At 38.4% G+C, this 19,347-nt stretch overlaps 1 protein-coding gene across 4 annotated transcripts in view; it reads right to left on the minus strand.

Annotated features, from left to right (window-relative positions):
* Nucleotides 1–19,347, minus strand: part of LOC108134775 (dnaJ homolog subfamily C member 16) — a 412,650-nt gene that overhangs the window by 34,342 nt on the left and 358,961 nt on the right. The window lies entirely within an intron of this gene.

Raw genomic sequence — 19,347 nt, forward strand, 5'->3', positions numbered from 1 at the left:
CTGAAAAACATTTCGAAGATGTAAAGCAAATGTACAAGCTCTGTCTTTGTCGCTTCTGGCCCAGCTGCCTGAAGAGTCTGTTATGAGAGTTACTGTTTCGGCCGGCGCACTTAGATTTGGGTGGGCCCTCCACAGGGGATGCTTGGTGCTGGTGGGTGAAAGTTTCTCAATGTACTGGCGTTGTGCTTTTTCTCCTTCGTGCCTTAGAGCCCTGGTAAGTCTGCGACCAGCTTCCTTAAGACTATGTTTTGGGGATGGCGATCTGCTGGTTTGCCAAGCACGCCTCAAACGTCTTTTCTCCAAAACAAGCTGTTCGATTTCAAGGTTAGTTTTGTGTTGGTGTGTGTGCCCATCCCTCCCTTGCGGTGTAGAGACTTTGTCTGCTCCGACGAGTACAGACTCCAGTGCATTGGTATAGCAGTCGAGCTGTGAGCTGTGGAGTTAGTTCGATGTGGGAACTTACGTACTTTTTGAACTTCAGCCAGTTGGTTCGATGCGACGTCAGCCTGCAAGGGTGCTCGATTAATTCCGGGCTTTGAAGAAGAGTTATTAGCACTGGTGAGTGGTCCGTAATAGATCCAAAAGCGAAATATTTTTTGTCACAGCAAAATCAATTAAATCAGGTAGTCTTCTAGGATCTGTTGGCCAGTATGTAGGACTGCTTGGTGAAACGTAGTCCAGTTTGTTGCATGTTTTGATGAGTGCATTATATAGTTGCCTTCCTTTGGGGGTAACAAGGCGGGATCCCCAGGGTGTGTGCTTGGCGTTGTAATCACCTGCTGCTATGAATCGCTCTCCAAGTGAATTGTAGAAGTCCATGAATTGGTCTTCTGAGACTGAAAAGCGGGGTGGGCAGTAGACAGCGGCAATGGCAAGGTTGCTGGTGCCCAACTGTAATTTTATTGATGTAGCTTGCAGATAATTTTTTGCAAACCGTTGGTGAAAGTGGTGTTTGATACGGTCTCTTATTAAGATGCCGGCTCCGCCATGTGCTTTACCATCTGGATGATCGGTGCGGTAGAACGTGTATCCTCGTACTTGAAAGTTATATTTGCTGGTGAGATGCGTTTCTGCCAGCAACATAACGTCGATGTGATTTTCGTTCAGAAATTGAGTTATTTCAGGTATATGCCGTGATACACCGTTGGCGTTCCACAGAGTTATTCGGAGGCTAGGCATAATTTATTTGGACTGCTGAGCTGCATGAGTTTAATATGAGCGAATAATTTGTATAAATACGGTCCGCTGCTAGTACAGCGATGCTGTTGTCAACCTTCTCGTATATGATTTAATCTACAATAAAGCGTTTGCCAAGCGGTAACAGCAAACAATTTCTACTGTTACTAAGGTTGGGAGGGTAGAGAATGGGAGCAAACTACACCTAAGCCACCCACATTGCTGGTATTCTTCTCTTATTATATATTCTTTAGGGTCCGTCTGTGTCGTCCGATATCTACCATATTTTGACCGATCATTAAAGTACTTAAAACTTTTCGTAGTATAACTGGTGTGATATATAGATGAGGACGAAGACCCACGCCATATCCGACGAGCTTTGCACCGAGCCATGCAAGAAGTGCACGAACACCGATCCGTCTATACGCTAGAAAACTTCAGAAAATGGCGCCCAACGTGGGGCTAGAAACCGATTACCGTTTTGCAAAATTAAAGAGAAATTAAACACTCAGGTAGTAAACAAGTCCTAGGAGCCTCCTTAGGAGGTACTAGCCATCAATATTGTTCAATTATTCATCCAATTAGTTTTTGAAGTTTTAATAATTTGAAATCTTTTAAATGTGTTAATCCGGAGAAACCAATTTTTATATTTGAGGTTAGCCATAACTGTTTTATAAAGTCGTTGCCTAGAATAGCGACTGCAATTCGAGTCCTTACGGATTGAGGCGACCGGAACGATCTTATTCACAGGGTTAATAATTAAGTCAGAAATTAATCCGGTAGACTAAAGTTTTGATTCGATATTAGTGGCAAGCGAATTCGGAAATTCTTACTTTGGAACTGCGATTGAAAATCAAGTCATTATGGTATCATCGACCAAGGCGAGCCAATCGTAGAAAACTAGTTTCGTTGAAATTGTTTAGTTCACCTGGCGTCAGGACACAGTACGCGTACTCAGGAGTAGCAAGTCATCGGAGGAATTTCAATACTTGACCAGTGCAGCGAATACGAATCCCGGAAGCAAATATCAAGCAAATATTAGTATAGAATATTTTTAGGAGATAAGCATGTTCGAGAGAACTGACAAACAGCTCGTTGGAAAGCAAAGACCAATTTTAAAGAATCTTAAAAACTATATAACAGTTTGTGGAAAATGCCACTTCATCACAGTACGGAGAACTTGACAGCCGCGTCAAATGATGACACAACGGTTTGCATTTTATGTGCTCGACCATTAAATGTGGAGGACCTGAAAGCAGTTTCTCCATGTAATCATAAATTCCACCGTCAATGCATCATGGATCACTTAAATGTAACAAATACTTGCCCAACGTGTAATAACATATGTACTGTGCAACAGTTATCGGTATCAAATATTAACTTGTTAGCTGAGTTGACAGACGCAGAGCAAAGATCACACGCTACAAATACTAGAAATACTGTGCAACCCAGAACCATTGTTACTAGATCGCAGCTACCTCTTAATGCAGGACAACAACTAGACAGAACCGCGAACACCGATTACATATTGGATTCTTCGAAAGCAGAGTGTTTGGAAGAGATAGGAAGGGCAGTGCAAGCGGCAATGCAGACTCAACAGGAAAAACTTATGCACGACCTGACAGTTTTTATTCAGACACAGTTGGCGAACATGCAAGTAGGCAACAATGGACAGTTCCCCAGCGGAAGACGGGTCAACAATATTTCTGAGAACTCAGGGATCACAGCTGGTCAATCACAGCCAGTGGTTAGCGCAAACATCAGTCCGGTAAATCAGCAGCTCAGCAGGATATCAGGCAGATTCCACAATTCGGTTCAGCCGGAGAAAGTGCCTAATATTAATCAGAGTTGGCACATCAAATTTAATGGGGCCAAAGATGGATTGCAAACGGCAGACTTTTTGTATTTGTATTTTTATTTGGATTTGTATTTATTGTAAAATTTCATCTTAACGCTACAAGCTTGGAACTTATAAGTTAATGCGCTAGTCACTAAGAGTTTGCAAATATTTAATTGTTACATTATACTTAAAACTAATTTTCATAAAAACTAACCTAAGTCGCCTTATATTTTTACTTTAATTTACGTAATAGTGTTTTTAAGGTGTGTGAATAATTTTATCTGAAATTGCGTGGCACTGCCAATACTTTTAAGATGGTTTGGGAGCTGATTCCATGATCGAATAGCATTAATTAAAAATTGTCTTTCGGATGTCAATGATCTAGGTCTTATGCAAGTAAGATTGTTTGCTCTTCTAGAGGATGTAAATTGAAGTTTTTCGAAAAGATACGAAGGTTCTTTTTGGAAAATAATTTTTTGCAGAAAAATTAAGTTCCGCATCTTTATCCATTCATTTAGCGAGATATCGAATATTTTCAGCGAAAATTCGGATACATGATCTGTATGGGGTTGGTTGAATATATACCTGGCTATGCAATTAAATAGAACTTTAATTTTGTTCTTACTGGTAGTGTCACAGTTTGAAAAAACTTCTACTCCATAAAATAGCGCTGGAACAATGCAGGTTTTAGCTATTAGTAAACGTATATGGGTGGGCAGGCAATTTTTAGTTACGGATAATGTCCTTAATATGCCATATGTTTTCCCTACAGACTTTTTAATATGATCATTCCAGGTAAGAGTTCTGTTGAACGTAAAACAGCTGTATCAACGTACTCAAGTGGCGTGCTATTCATACTCAGTGGCTGCAAATTGTTAAAAATTATATTTCTGTTACTTATGACAAGACATTTTGATTTTGATGGGTTGATCCCAAGTCCATTGTTGCCGGCCCACTCATTTACACGTTCAAGTTCTCTGTTACAAACATCTATACATTCATTTATTCTGTTTAAAGGACGACTCACATATGTACATTTGGACATCATCAGCATACAAGTGTACAGTACATTCAGATAACGCATTGGGAAGGTCATTAACATATAAGGTAAACAATAAGGGACCAAGTAAAGACCCTAGAAGTGTAACACTGATTTCGTCTATTTGTTCCCTTATGTCGTCTGCAATTTTTATAATAGCTGAGGTACAGCTTCTGTTTTTCCTAAAACCAGACTGATTATTTGTAAGCATTGCATTGTCGGACATAAATTTATTTATTTGATCAGCCATGAGATTCTCAAATACCTTTGATAGGTATGGTAAAATGGAGATGGGTCTGTACTCATTATTTGATTTGGGAATCGGAATTATTTTTGCCGCTTTCCAACAGTCCGGATAAGTAGATTTTATCAATACAGTATTAAAGGTATAGGTTATGTATGGCAGGATTTTTGGCAGCAGAATTTTTATGAATTAAGGGTTTATGTTGTCAGACCCAGTGGCGTCACTCTTAATTCTTAGTATACTTTGTAGGACATCACACTGATTCACACACAAAAACCTAAATCTAATATCACAGACAGTTTCAGATACAAATCGTGGGTTCAGATATTTATTTTCAGTGATTTCAGGTACTGTGCAGCTTAAGAACTTTTTATTAAGTTCATTTACATTCATGTCTTGTTCAAGTCTTGGTTTAACTTTGCATATTCCCAGGTTTTTAATTATTTTCCATGTCTGAGCAGTGGAAGATGCGTTGTTGAATTTATGGGAATAGAAATTTGCCTTGGCGGTGTCAGTAAGTTTGGTTACTTTTTTTCTCAATGACTTGAACACTGCGTAAGCTTGAGGTGTCCTTTACCTTCTCCACTTATTGTACGCCCCGTCACGCTGTAATATTGCGTCTTTGATGTTTCTTAGGAACCATGGTTTTTCAGAAAAACGAATAACTTTGCTACGAACAGGTACGAGACAGTTATATAAATAACAAATATTGTTTTGTAAAAGGTTAACTTGTTCGTCTACTTCGGAAAGGGAATATATGTCATTCTAATTGCACAAATTAAAGGTGAAGTCCAAAAGGTCATAGTTGATATTTCTAAAGTCCCTAAAAACTATTGGATGGTCAAGGTATTGTAGGTCAAGTGCATAAGTCAAAGTATATGAGGTCGTGTTTTGAGAACGATGGGACAATAAGTTGGTCATATGTAGCTACTTTGTCTGTATTAGACACAAAAATATGTCTAAAAGCGAGTTGCGGGTTTTGGTAAAATGCGTAGGGGACAGAAGTTAACCAACTTCATTCCCAGCGATTTCATGTCCTCTGCAAGGTGGGAATCCCTTAAAATATCGCTATTAAAATCGCCTGTTATAATGACGTCTGAGTAATTAATTGACACGTCAGGAATGATGTTTAAAAATTGTTCATAGTCAATCCGGCAGTTAGGTCGGTATATACACCCAATTAGTAGCTTATCAGCATATCTTTGGCATCTTATTTCTATAAATAAGTATTCAATTGCACTTCTGGTTGAGTGTTTACATATAAACGTGGAACATAACTTTTTACTAACATATATTGCAACCCCAGAAACACATATAACATCTACACTCGAATTGATAAAGAGCTATCTAAATTCTTCAATTTTTCGTGTGAGGCTTTCAGCATTTATATGACACACATTAAGACCAGCTCTCTTTTTTCCGAGAACCCTTAACATCGCATGGGTTTGATCGATTTGAATTTATGTTTTAAATTATTTAATTGTAATATTAGCTGCGCTCGCAGTCTATAAATATTTATGACAAAAAGACACACCACACCAAGAAACAAAATCAAATTAATGCGACTGATACTAATCCTAAATAAATATAATAAAACTACTGATAATTTCACAACAATGGTATATAAATATAAGCGCCTCTTAGGTGCGAAATGAATTATCATTTAATGTCCCAGAACTAGCAGCTTCCAGCGCAGCTAATTCATCGGGGGTGCAAATCTTTATTTGAGCCAGTTCGCCCAGGCTTTGCACGCAAATGGCCTCCCCTCCCTCTCTCTCCTTTACGAAGATATCTCCACGGCGAGAGAAAACAGCTGTTAGGCGCTTCAGCCTCTTGAGATGCATCGCCCGCTTGAAAATTTCATATATTGTTTTGGTCAGCTGTTCGTTTATATATATAAACGCTTGCGAGTCTAGGCCGATGAGCTTTAAGCTCAGTTGCGTTTTGTTTTCTTTTCGGTATGCCCCGATCGCAGCAGTGTCGCCTTATCGTGCACGTGTTCCATTTTAATAATTATAATTGGATCCACTACTGTACGGGTCGATTTTCGCGGTCGCATTCGAAAAATCGTACGTACTTTAGGCGGCGGGGTCAGTTTGAGAGAGAAGCACAGTGCGTGAAAAAGTGCTTTCACATTTTCCCCCTGGACTTGTGGGACCCCATGCCAACGCAAGTCACAGGCGACTTCAGACGCCGCCTGTGCGTTGCAGGAGGCCACTTTGCCTCCAACTCGTCAACGCGCTGATCCTGGCAGTTTTTAGACAGTTTCGCCTCCAGCTCCTGGACCCGCAGCCTCAGCATCCCCATCTCTCTCACCTCGCTCTCCAATTGAGTGACTCTCAGTGTGAGTTTGTTGCAGTCAGCTGCTATTAACTTAAATTTTTCTTCAAGAGTGCCGGTTATATGTGCCTCGCCATCGCGGATCTCCCCTGCAAGACTTTCCTTTAGCTCGGGAAATCTGAGGTCGATCGTGTGAAGCAGTTGAGCATCGGAGTCACGGGCTCCCTTCAGATCGGAGTGAGTTTCCTTCCTAAGTCGCTTTGCTGCTGAAGACATTATTGTGTTGGTTGAGTTGAGGGTTTAGTGTTTTGATGTGTTGAGTGTTTTGTCTCTGTGCTCTTGTGTTTTGCTATGCACTGTTTCTTTATTGGATTGTTGTTGCACTTAATTGTGGATTTATTAAGAAGCGATTTACTGCTTAAAACCGATTTATTCCGGGCAACAAGAACTTTAACGTGTTGTACTCTTATTAATGATGCTGCCGTAAGCAGTTTTAAATTTTTTCAAGCCGAGTTTAAGGTGTTTTTCGGTGTTTAAAGCGGAGCTTCACAAAAGTGCGTCTTCTTCTCTCTCACGGAGGGAGACTTTTTTTTTTTTTTTTTTTTTTTACAGAGTTAATGCTTTGACACAACAGAATTTAAATGGTGATCATCAGTTATTATGCGACCACCTGCACCTATTTTTTATAGGCAGGGCTAACGAGTGGTACTGGAAATACCACAAGGCCAGTGAAAAGGTAACTTGTAATGAGTTTTGCAAAGAATTTAGGGAAAAGTTTAGGGACATAGACAGATTAACAACAGGCGTCAGACAGATAGGGAACCATTTGAGGAATATCAAATTTGTATCGAAAAACTTGTGGCGCACTTGAGCACCCCAATTTCCGAACAGTCTCTGCTCCAACTTCTTATTAATGCACTTAAATATCAACTCCTTAGCTAGCTAAAGAAAAGAAATTCGAACGCACGAGCAGTTTTGTAAACAGAATAGACAGCAGCCAGTAAGGAATAATTTTTCCGCGCGTCCGAATGTTTCTGAACTTGATCCAGATTCTGAGGACACAGTGCTAGATGAAGTTTCAGCTTTGCAGCGTAGAGAAATGAGATGCTGGAACTGCGACAAGATTGTGCATCGCTTTGAGGACTGTCTTGAGTCAATCAGTCTATTTTGCTTTGGATGCGGTGCCAAAAACACCAAGAAGCCAAATTGTCAAAAGTGTAACCCATCGGAAAACCACCAACGGGATGTGTCGGCCAAAAACCACTCGACGCATCCGAAAAATTAAAATCAGACTGTGGTACGCAGACCGATCCAATTGAAAGTTCGGATCTGAACACTCGACCTAATCATCTCAAACCTTACCATGTTAGAGAAGCACAATATACAGCAGCTAGACAGAGAATTTTTGGAGACATTAGTAGCTGTAGCATTTCTCAGAAACCCGGACGTTCAACTTCACGAGTACGACAATTTTGGAAAACGGTGCGACAAAGTCGGAAAAGGTTGGTCGCAGCAGTTTTCCTTAACTCCGATAACCGTTTATATATCGTGGGCAGACTTATTTTAAAACTTATCGTAATCGCACTAATGTAGTTGAGTTCTTCGTCATACCAGAGCTCAAGCAAGATATTTATCTTGGTATTGATTTCTGGCGCGATTTCGGATTGCTGAACAAAATAACGGAAGAAACTGGGTCGGTTAGCGAACTCGATGTAGGGCGAGAAGACGAGGTGGTTGATATCCCGAAAATACATTCCCTTTCAATACAACAACGAACAAGGTTAGAAGCAGTAATACGCCAACTCCCTTCTTACGAGTCGGAGGGATTAGGGCGGACGCAGATGCTAGAGCATTCCAGCGATGTTGGCGGGGCGATGCCGGTAAAGCAGCGTCACTGGCCGATCTCACCTGCAAAGGAGAAAATTATGTTTGCAGAAATAGAAAACATGTTAGCAATAGACGTGATAGAGGAATCCCGAAGCCCTTGGAGCAGCAACTGTGTACTAGTTAAACGAGGAGAAAAGGTTCGGTTATGTTTAGATTCGAGAGAAGTGAATAAGCTGACTGTAAAGGATGCTTATCCTCTTCCTCACGTAGACGGAATCCTAAGCAGACTGCCACCAGCGCGTTACATCACCGGACTTGACATGAAGCACGCGTTCTGGCAGATCCCGCTCGAGGAAAAGTCAAGGCAGTGCACAGCGTTTACGATACCCAATAGGCCTTTGTATCAGTACAAAGTAATGCCCTTCGGGCTTTATAACGCCGCGCAAACACTCTGCAGGTTAATGGACTTAGTAATACCAGCTAGTCTGCGCACTAGGGTGTTTGTATACTTAGATGATTTGTTAATTTTGTCCGATGATTTTGAGTCACACATGAAATTGCTAGAGAGGTCGCTAGGTATTTGCGAAAGGCTAATTTAACGATTAACATAGAAAAATCAAATTTTTGTATGACCGAGATGAAGTATTTAGGGTTCATCATAGGGCACGGACAGCTTAAAGTCGATCCAAGTAAAGTTAGTGCCATTATCGAGTTTCCAATTCCGACCACAGTCAAGCAGCTCCGTAGATTTATTGGGCTTGCCGGCTGGTACAGGCGTTTTGTAGATAATTACGCTTCTATCACCGTTCCTTTGACTGAGTTACTTAAGAAAGACAAAGAGTTTAGCTGGAATCGCGAGGCAGAAGGGGCGTTTAGTTTACTTAAGTCGAAGTTAACGTCATCCCCGGTGTTGAGAACCCCAGATTTTAATAGAAAGTTGGTTTTGCTTTGTGATGCAAGTCTTTATGGTTTAGGGTGTGTATTGGCCCAAGAATATGAAGACGGAGTTGAATTTCAAGTTGCATATATGTCAGAAAAATTGTCAAAAGCACAGCGAAATTACTCCGTTACTGAACTTGAGTTGCTAGCCGTTATCAAGGGTATAAATAAGTTTAGGGCCTATATAGAAGGGCAAGAGTTTTGCGTAGTGACAGATCATGCTTCCTTGCAGTGGCTTATGAAGCAGAAAGACCTGTCAGGACGCCTAGCAAGGTGGTCAATTCAATTGCAGAGATTTTCGTTTACGATTAAGCACCGAAGTGGGTCACAGAACGTAGTGGCTGACGCATTGTCGAGATGCGAAGAAGCTAACGTTTGCGAAGTCACTGACTCGGGACCAGTAATTGATTTGTTATCTAAGGAATTCGATTCGGAGGTCTATCTTGAGCTAGTCAACCGCATAAAGGAAAGTCAGGCTACGTTACCCGACCTAAAAGTGGTAGATAAGTTTGTGTACAAGCGAACTGAGCCATCTAAGGGGGATGCACTCCAAGACGCAGAATCCTGAAAACTCTGGGTTCCAACATTATTAAGAGAACATGTTATGTATCGCGCTCACGATGCTCCTGATTCCGCTCATATAGGGATGATTGAAAAGTTGAAACGCTATCTATTTTGGCCCGGCATAGTGACTCAGATTCGAGACTATGTAGCTAACTGCTCCATCTGCAAGTCCACCAAGAGTCCCAATCAAATTCTTAGACCTCCAATGGGCAATCCAACTACTTCAGAACGACCGTTCCAAAAACTGTATATGGACCGGTTTGGCCCATACCCTAGGTCTAAGAGCGGCAATATCGGCCATACACTCCCCACAAGCTAACGCGAGCAAGCGAGTGAACCGATCGGTCTTGGCGGCTATCAGGGCTTACATCGGAACAGATCATACCAATTGGGACAGAAACATAGATGAGATTAGCGCGTTCTTGAGGGCAAGCACGCATCGTAGCACAGGATATTCGCTGTACTTTTGTGTTTCGGACAGAATATGGTGATGAACGGTAAGGATTATGAACTTCTAAGGAAATTGAATTTGATTAGAGGCTATACAGCTTTAAAAACGTCTGATCTGATGCAATTGACTCGCATGCAGGCACAGGAAAAAGTAAGGGAAGCTCACGCCGCTAACGCTAAAGTGTATGACTTGCGTAGCCGTTCAGTTCGTTTTAAAGTAGGCGATACTGTATACGCTCGTAGCTTTGCACAGAGCAACGCAGCGAAGAAGTTTAACAATAAGCTAGCTCCATTTTTCATTAAGGCTAAAGTGTGGAAGAAAATTAGTCATATATACTACGAATTAGCATCCGAAGGTGACAAACCTCTGGGGGTATACCATTTAAAAGATATAAGGTCTTCGAGATAGGACTCTAGCAGAATTAACTGCGGTGTAGGGTTCGGGGTAATAGCAATAAACAAAAACGTATCCCGCATGTCAATTCGTATAGGCCCAGGCAGGAATGTAGAGAAGACGTCCAAACTTCCAATCGGTTATGCCTGCTGAGTCGCATTGCACACACACACCCGTACTAAGATCTCTCTCTCTCTCTCGCTCTCTATCGGCGTGCGAAAGGAAAAGAAGGAAAAATGAGCGAGTTTGGGAAAAGTCCCGTTTATTGTGGATCTAGAAGTTTCTAATTCGCGCTGCCTGAACCAACGCAAGAGATGCTCGCTCACTTGATTTTGGGAACCATAAGCAACCACAAGTATTTGGTCATCAGTAGTAATTTCAACTTGCAATATCGGCACTTGCATAAACTGTACCCCAAAACCCAGAGAGGACGTAGACAACGAGTTACCCACCAGTCGATAGGTAACGAGCCTCCAGCCAAGCCACCCAGAGCTACCCTGGAATTGGTACGCTGACCTGGTGGCCACTTACCATCTACATATGGATGCAACTATGTCGCAATCCAAATAATTGCCCAAAGCCGGGCAACGACCACTTGAGTCGTTGCCCTGCTAACGTTTTTGGTGACACTGCAACAGGATGCCCCAAACCTCCGGAAATGTGACACGAGCAGCTCTTGGATTGGAATTCCAAATAAACATTCATTTATTTCTTGTATTATGTATTAAGCATTTATGTATAGCATGTAAGATTTCCTATGTACACTTCGGCGGCGGAGGCTACTTGGCACCGCTGAATAATATTGTTAAGGATAGTAAATAAATACAACCTTTTTGTTTGAGTTCTGTATTGAAAACTGTTTCACTTTATTTAAAACTTCTTGACAAGAAACTTATGTGAAAATCTTATTCTAATCTTAGCTATGGTCTACGCAGAGACCTAATCTTTTAGTCTGGGCGGGGGAGTTATTTATTTTGCCCCCCGCACAAGAACTCTCGGTATTAGATAGCCCAAGTGCCCTGCTGTTACAGATTACAAGTGCATTTGAAAAACTCAACCCTTGTCGGGTCCCAGATCGTAAATTATGGCTCTTGATCGCATTACACAGTTCTACATGACATGTGCAGAGCTCATTAAATCTTTGACACAATATTTATCAGTGTTCGTCTGAACATTCTGGCAAGGGCCGGCAAACTGTGGTGTATGTGTTGTAATTACATAATTGATTCAATTGCAATATAACATTAGTGGACTGTATTTATTCGATTTTATTTTGCATTATAAATTTAACACCTTGCACGGCTTGAAATGAAATATGTTTTAGGATTACAAAAATTGAATCTTTAATTTATTTATTTTTAATCAAAACATTCTTTAACATATTTATTTATAACATAATTTGATTAATTATTAATTATACCGTTTGGTATGGCAATGGCTTGTAATTGCCTTCGTACATTTATTTTTCTTATAAAATATACAGTTAATACAAGTATTATAATAATTGCCAAAATTAAAGAAACATGTCCAGTTACATGATGGAAGTCTAATTCTTTTAATTCTAACTTGTGAGTCTTTAAATATCGTATTTCTTGTGTTAATCGATTGATTTCATCAGTATGATTTATTAAGGGCAAATCGAGCTGGTTCCAAACTATCTTCGGTACATCATTAACCTCTCCAATATAAGACACAGAAAATGTTCCCTGATCTTCTAGCTGAATACTGTGTTGGGCAACTAATATTTTGTCATCAGTTCGAGCAGTACAATCTGACCTTAGCGTTAATATTCCTTGCTCAGGTAAATCCACTATTTCTATTTTCGAGTTGCTGCACTGAATTCTAGCCTTAGAGTGGTTCTGTACCTTAAAAAGCCAACTGCTCTTCCTTTCTAACTCGACCCAATATGATTTACTCTCAATCACTGATTTATATTTGCAATCTGATTGCTTATTTGGTTTGAGAGGCTTAAGCTCACAACTATTATCGTTAGCACTACTCCAAGGCCAACTTCCCTCACAAACCCTTTTATTAGATTGCTATCTTTGACACTTATTAATGGTTGGTTCTGTCATGAGGTGATAAGCATCTATTTCAAAATTGTAAACTAAGTACTGAGAATCGACATGTACTGTAATCATACGTTCATCTAGCCTAACTGGTACTGGGATAATTTTATAAAGCACCGAAGCATGTCTTCCAAACAAAGGTATTTTTGCATTGATAATTAACTTTTTATCTACAAATAACCCCCTAGCCGTGAGTAAAGTATAAACCTCTTTTAATTCTGTACCTGTTCTTTTTCCTGGCAGAATTAAATTCTCTGACAAACTGTCTTTTATTTGGGAAATCTCACTTTTCAATTGACTAGGTTTCAATATATTGGTATTAAGTCGACCATGATTGATGTCAATTAACAGGCTTATGACTCCGGATTGAATCTTTTCGCATTCATCTATAAAGTTACTTAATTGTTTTGTTATCATGAAGAAGTTGATGGACTCCTTGTACACATAATAAGATTCCTGCAATACCGCCGTCATGTTCTCAATTCTTTTATTCATTCCTTTAAAGTTTAAATTAACTTCTTCAGTAGATCTTTTCAAAATATTAGTCGTAGAATCAACTAAGGAAGTTTGTTTCCTACTTAAATCTTTACCTTTTTTAAGCATCTCGAAATAAGCGTTCATATTATAAAATATAATTAAATTCAATCTCTACGTCACCCATTGGATCTAGATATATAGCCGAAGTTTTGTTTATTTTCTCAATTGCATATTTTGGCTGATCAACTTTAGCTGAAGCGTAAGAGAATTGACACAATATACATAATAACAAAGCCATTATAAAAGAAAGTTTCGATATTGTCGATGTACCTCTTGTTCGTCTTTCAGGTTTTGTTTCATCAGGGTCAGATTCAACTTTGTCCACAGACTTAATTCCTTCTAAAGAACAAATTTTAGTGATTGGTCTAGTTACAAATCCATCTTTTATTTTTATTTCTATCACTCTGACCTTTTCATCTTTGCCCTTGTGGATCCTTTCTACTTTGCCTATTGGCCATCTGGCTGGATGAGTATTCTCATCTTTTAATAACACAATTTGTCCCTCTTCTATATTAGGACTGTCTCTCTTCCACTTGCGCCTCTGTTGCAGAGTATGTAAATACTCCTCTTTCCACTTAACCCAGAAATCTCTTTTAATTTTCTGGATTAGTTTCCACCTGTCTAAATTCCCAATTCTCTCATTTTCAATTGGTTCAACTATTTCTAGCGGTGGTCTACCAATCAAGAAATGTCCTGGTGTTAAGACTTCATCTTGATCAATTTCATTTTCATGGGTATACAATGGTCTTGACTTTAAGCATGCTTCTATCTGACATAAAAGTGTTGACATTTCTTCGTATGTCAGACTATTTTCCCCGATTACCCGTTTCAGATGGTATTTCATGGATTTAACTCCAGCTTCCCAAATACCTCCGAAGTGAGGTCCTGCCGGGGGGATAAAATGCCAATCAATTCTATCTTTTTCGAGCTGCGCGGCAATCATTGTATTTTCCTTGATTGCTTTAACTAAATCTTGATCTAATTTTCTTGAGGCTCCTACGAAATTAGTTCCGTTATCCGAATAAATATTATTATTACATTTATCAGCAATATCTACCAGAACTCTGGTAGCTAAATATGGTGCGGATGCAGTACCATATGTGACTGTTGTCAAATTATAATTTTTTATTTTTTCATCTGGAGAGTTTCTCCATAAAATGTACTGGTATTGCTGATCCTCATAATCAATTTTTATTTGACGATACATTTTTTCAACATCCGCGGATACCACATATTCCCATTTTCTCCATTTAACGATAATGTCAAAAATATCCTTTTGAACTCGTGGACCAACCCACATTATATCGTTCAAACTTTTGTTATTAGTAGTTTTTGCTGAAGCGTCAAAAACTACTCTTAATTTGGTCGTCAAGCTCGAATCTCTGATCACGGCTTGGTGCGGTAAGAAATACTTACCTTCATTCTGCACTTCGACCATATGTCCTAAATTCATATATTCATTAATGAAATTAGTGTAGTCTGCCCTTATTTACTCGTTTCTTTTAAATTTTCTCTCGAGATTCATGAAACGAGTCATCGCTTGTTTCTTTGAATCCCCTAAGGTGACATCATCTTTAAATGGAATTGACACAATGTATCGCCCATCTGAATCTATCTTTGTAGTTTTTGTGAAATTATTTTCACATATTTCAGATTCGATATCATTTTTATCTTCATCCTCTACTTCCCGATACCGATCCATATCTTTTAATTGTATGGTGGTTGCTACAATTGTCTTCTGTCCCTTTGATTTTTTACATCCAGAGATAATCCACCCGAAAGCGGTTTTTTGGCCGAGGAGGCCATTTATTTTGACCACTCCACTCTGTAGAATGTCAGTATATAGATCTGCTCCAATAATTAGATCTACACGCCCCGGCTTATTAAAGTCGGGGTCGGCCAAATTATATTTTTCCCATTTTGTTTTGTCAACATTAACTTTGTGGGCTGGGAGAGCCCTCATAAGTTTTGGGAGTATTAATGATTCAACTTTTAAAATTTTTTGGGAAGCATTACATTTAATTGAAAGATGACTTTTATGCTTCGAGATGCACTTTCCTGTGGAGGATACTCCACTGATCTCTGTTTGAGATCGAATTTTTTGTAATTTTAGAATCTGCACAGATTCTTCAGAAATTATGGTGCTTTGAGAACCACTGTCAATCAAAGCTCTGAAATTTTCAAACCCTCCATTCGAGGCTTTTATTTGAACGCGTGCTGTAGCAAGCAACGCCTGTTCGGATGTCCTGCAAGTGTTAACCTTTTCTAATTTTTGGTTAACGTTATAATTTATATGTAGCATGCTGTGGTGATTTTGCTTGCAAATAGAACATGAAATGTCGCTTTGACATTTTTTATTAAATGAGTGTTTCAGACATTTGAAACACAAATGGGCACTTTTTACTTTTTCCATCCTTTCTGATGGATTTAAAGCTTTAAATTTCTGACACTGGAATATAAAATGTCCCGAAATTTTACATATGGGACAATTATTAGTAGCTAATTCTCTTATATTGCTACTATATATTTTTTTTACAGGCTTTTCATCCTGAACTGAGCTTATCGAACTTAGCCGTTGCTCTAAAAATTCAATGACGTCCGATAACGCTTGAATCTCTTTAGTTTTTTTAACATGGCTCTCATATAGTTGAAGAGCTTCTTTGTTAAACTTCCTAATTATTATGTGTGCAAACATAATATCCACTTCATTAGAAAGTTGTGCCTTCAATTTTATCATATGTATTGACTCGTTAATCGTGTCAATAAATATTTTTAGTTGCCTAACTGAATCAACATTTACGATTTGAAGATCCAGAAGGCGGTTTAATTGATCGGAAAAAATTTTCCTTTTATTTTCGTACCGATTGGTTAATAACTCCCAAGCGGCCTCATAATTCTCCCCAGATCCCAACAATAAGTGAGAAACCACATTTCTGGCTTCTCCCTTAAGTGAGATCTTGAGGTAACTGAACTTAAAAGAAGGACTTAGATCCTCTCTTAAATGAATGAGTTCATTAAACAACTCATAAAACAGGTCCCAGTCTTTGGAATCTCCATAGAACGTGGGTACCTGAATTTTAGGTAACGTTGGCAAATCATCAATTTTATGATTTCCAACGTTAACCTTTCCGGGCACAATTTGTTCAATTTTTTTTCATTGTGTTGGTTATTGACGAGATGTCGAACTCTAACTCGTTCAACTCCTCGTCATAACCCCTATCAGTGACATCTACTTGGTCGACTTGTTTAAGACCTACTATTTTTGTCCAATAAAATTCTAATTTCTGGACTCTAATCTCAAAAGTTGAAACATTGTCTAGCTTAATATCTTCAAAAGTTTCTTTTAAGTATTCCCGTACCTGTACTATTGCCCTATCTAATTTATTGACAACTTTAGAACTACTGGCCTCTAAGTCAACTTCGTCAGCTTTGTTTAAAACCCTATTTATCCTATCTTTTATGTTTAAGAGATCTATCATCATTTCCTCATAATGATTCTTCTTGAAGTAGTCATGATCGACTACTCCAATTTGAACCAAAACCGAATGATTTTGAACACATTCGGACCTTAATTCCTCATACTGTTAAAATATTCAAATGATAGACTAGGTAGCTCTTTAAGGGTATGAATTTGTTTTGTAATTTCTACTTGCCTTTTTATTAAGGCAATAGTTTCAGCGGACAACATGGTTTTGACTTTAGTTTTGGATATGTATATATATATAAATAAATTGCTGTTCGTTAAAACTCGAGAGCGTCTGAACGGATTTATCTTTTCTTAATATTAAAATGCTCGTAACTTATAAAAATAAATTTTAAGATTAACTTAGCTGGTGTATTTGTTGTCGTCACTGCCGTTGTCGCCGTTGTAGTTGTTTTAGCTGATGCTGTTGTTGCTGATGCGCTTGTTGTTGCGGTTGTTGTTGCTGATGGTCGTTGTTGCTGCTGCTGCCGTTGTCCTTGTCTCTGTTGCCGCTCCTGTTGTTGATACTGCTGGCCTTCCTTCAGTTGTCGTCTCTTTGAGGGTCTTCGTTGTTGTTTTTAAAGATGATTTAAGGTTTTTTTTTTAAATCTTTTTATTTATTTATTTTTGAACAGTTAAGATTGGGTTTTTTTTTTAATATTTGTTTTTTGTCACTGATAGTTTAAATATATATATATATATACTTTTTTTTCACTTTTTCGATGTGTGGCCTCGAATACGCCTGATTTTAATTAATCACTTTTTTTTTGTAAGGCCACGAAAACGCCTCAAAATAAAATTGTTCGAAGACAATTTATTATATTTTTTTTTAATTTAACTTGTCGATTTCTCGACCACAATTTCACAAAAATTTTTTATTTTTTTATTATTTTTGAAAATTGTTTTAAACAATAAGGACACTTTTTGTCCTTTTGCTTTAAAATTTATACTCTGTTTCTTACCATAAAGGGGAAAATAAGAGTCAATTAAGGTGCTGGCTTTCCTTTAAGTCTCTTACCACTGGTGGGGGAAAACTGTAGAGTTGCTCGTTGGACCAAAATGTTAAGGACAGTAAAGAAATACAACCTTTTTGTTTGAGTTCTGTATTGAAACTGTTTCATTTTATTTAAAACTTCTTGACAAGAAAACTTATGTGAAAATCTTATTCTAATCTTAGCTATGGTCTACGCAGAGACCTAATCTTTTAGTCTGGGCGGGGGAGTTATTTATTTTGCCCCCCGCACAAGAACTCTCGGTATTAGATAGCCCAAGTGCCCTGCAGTTACAGATTACAAGTGCATTTGAAAAACTGAACCCTTGTCGGGTCCCAGATCGTAAATTATGGCTCTTGATCGCATTACACAGTTCTACATGACATGTGCAGAGCTCATTAAATCTTTGACACAATATTTATCAGTGTTCGTCTGAACATTCTGGCAAGGGCCGGCAAACTGTGGTGTATGTGTTGTAATTACATAATTGATTCAATTGCAATATAACATTAGTGGACTGTATTTATTCGATTTTATTTTGCATTATAAATTTAACACCTTGCACGGCTTGAAATGAAATATGTTTTAGGATTACAAAAATTGAATCTTTAATTTATTTATTTTTAATCAAAACATTCTTTAACATATTTATTTATAACATAATTTGATTAATTATTAATTATACCGTTTGGTATGGCAATGGCTTGTAATTGCCTTCGTACATTTATTTTTCTTATAAAATATACAGTTAATACAAGTATTATAATAATTGCCAAAATTAAAGAAACATGTCCAGTTACATGATGGAAGTCTAATTCTTTTAATTCTAACTTGTGAGTCTTTAAATATCGTATTTCTTGTGTTAATCGATTGATTTCATCAGTATGATTTATTAAGGGCAAATCGAGCTGGTTCCAAACTATCTTCGGTACATCATTAACCTCTCCAATATAAGACACAGAAAATGTTCCCTGATCTTCTAGCTGAATACTGTGTTGGGCAACTAATATTTTGTCATCAGTTCGAGCAGTACAATCTGACCTTAGCGTTAATATTCCTTGCTCAGGTAAATCCACTATTTCTATTTTCGAGTTGCTGCACTGAATTCTATCCTTAGAATGGTTCTGAACCTTAAAAAGCCAACTGCTCTTCCTTTCTAACTCGACCCAATATGATTTACTCTCAATCACTGATTTATATTTGCAATCTGATTGCTTATTTGGTTTGAGAGGCTTAAGCTCACAACTATTATCGTTAGCACTACTCCAAGGCCAACTTCCCTCACAAACCCTTTTATTAGATTGCTATCTTTGACACTTATTAATGGTTGGTTCTGTCATGAGGTGATAAGCATCTATTTCAAAATTGTAAACTAAGTACTGAGAATCGACATGTACTGTAATCATACGTTCATCTAGCCTAACTGGTACTGGGATAATTTTATAAAGCACCGAAGCATGTCTTCCAAACAAAGGTATTTTTGCATTGATAATTAACTTTTTATCTACAAATAACCCCCTAGCCGTGAGTAAA

The sequence above is a fragment of the Drosophila elegans genome, unplaced genomic scaffold (genome assembly GCF_018152505.1).
Source record: "Drosophila elegans isolate 14027-0461.03 unplaced genomic scaffold, ASM1815250v1 contig_271, whole genome shotgun sequence".
NCBI classification, from domain to species: Eukaryota; Metazoa; Arthropoda; class Insecta; order Diptera; family Drosophilidae; genus Drosophila; species Drosophila elegans.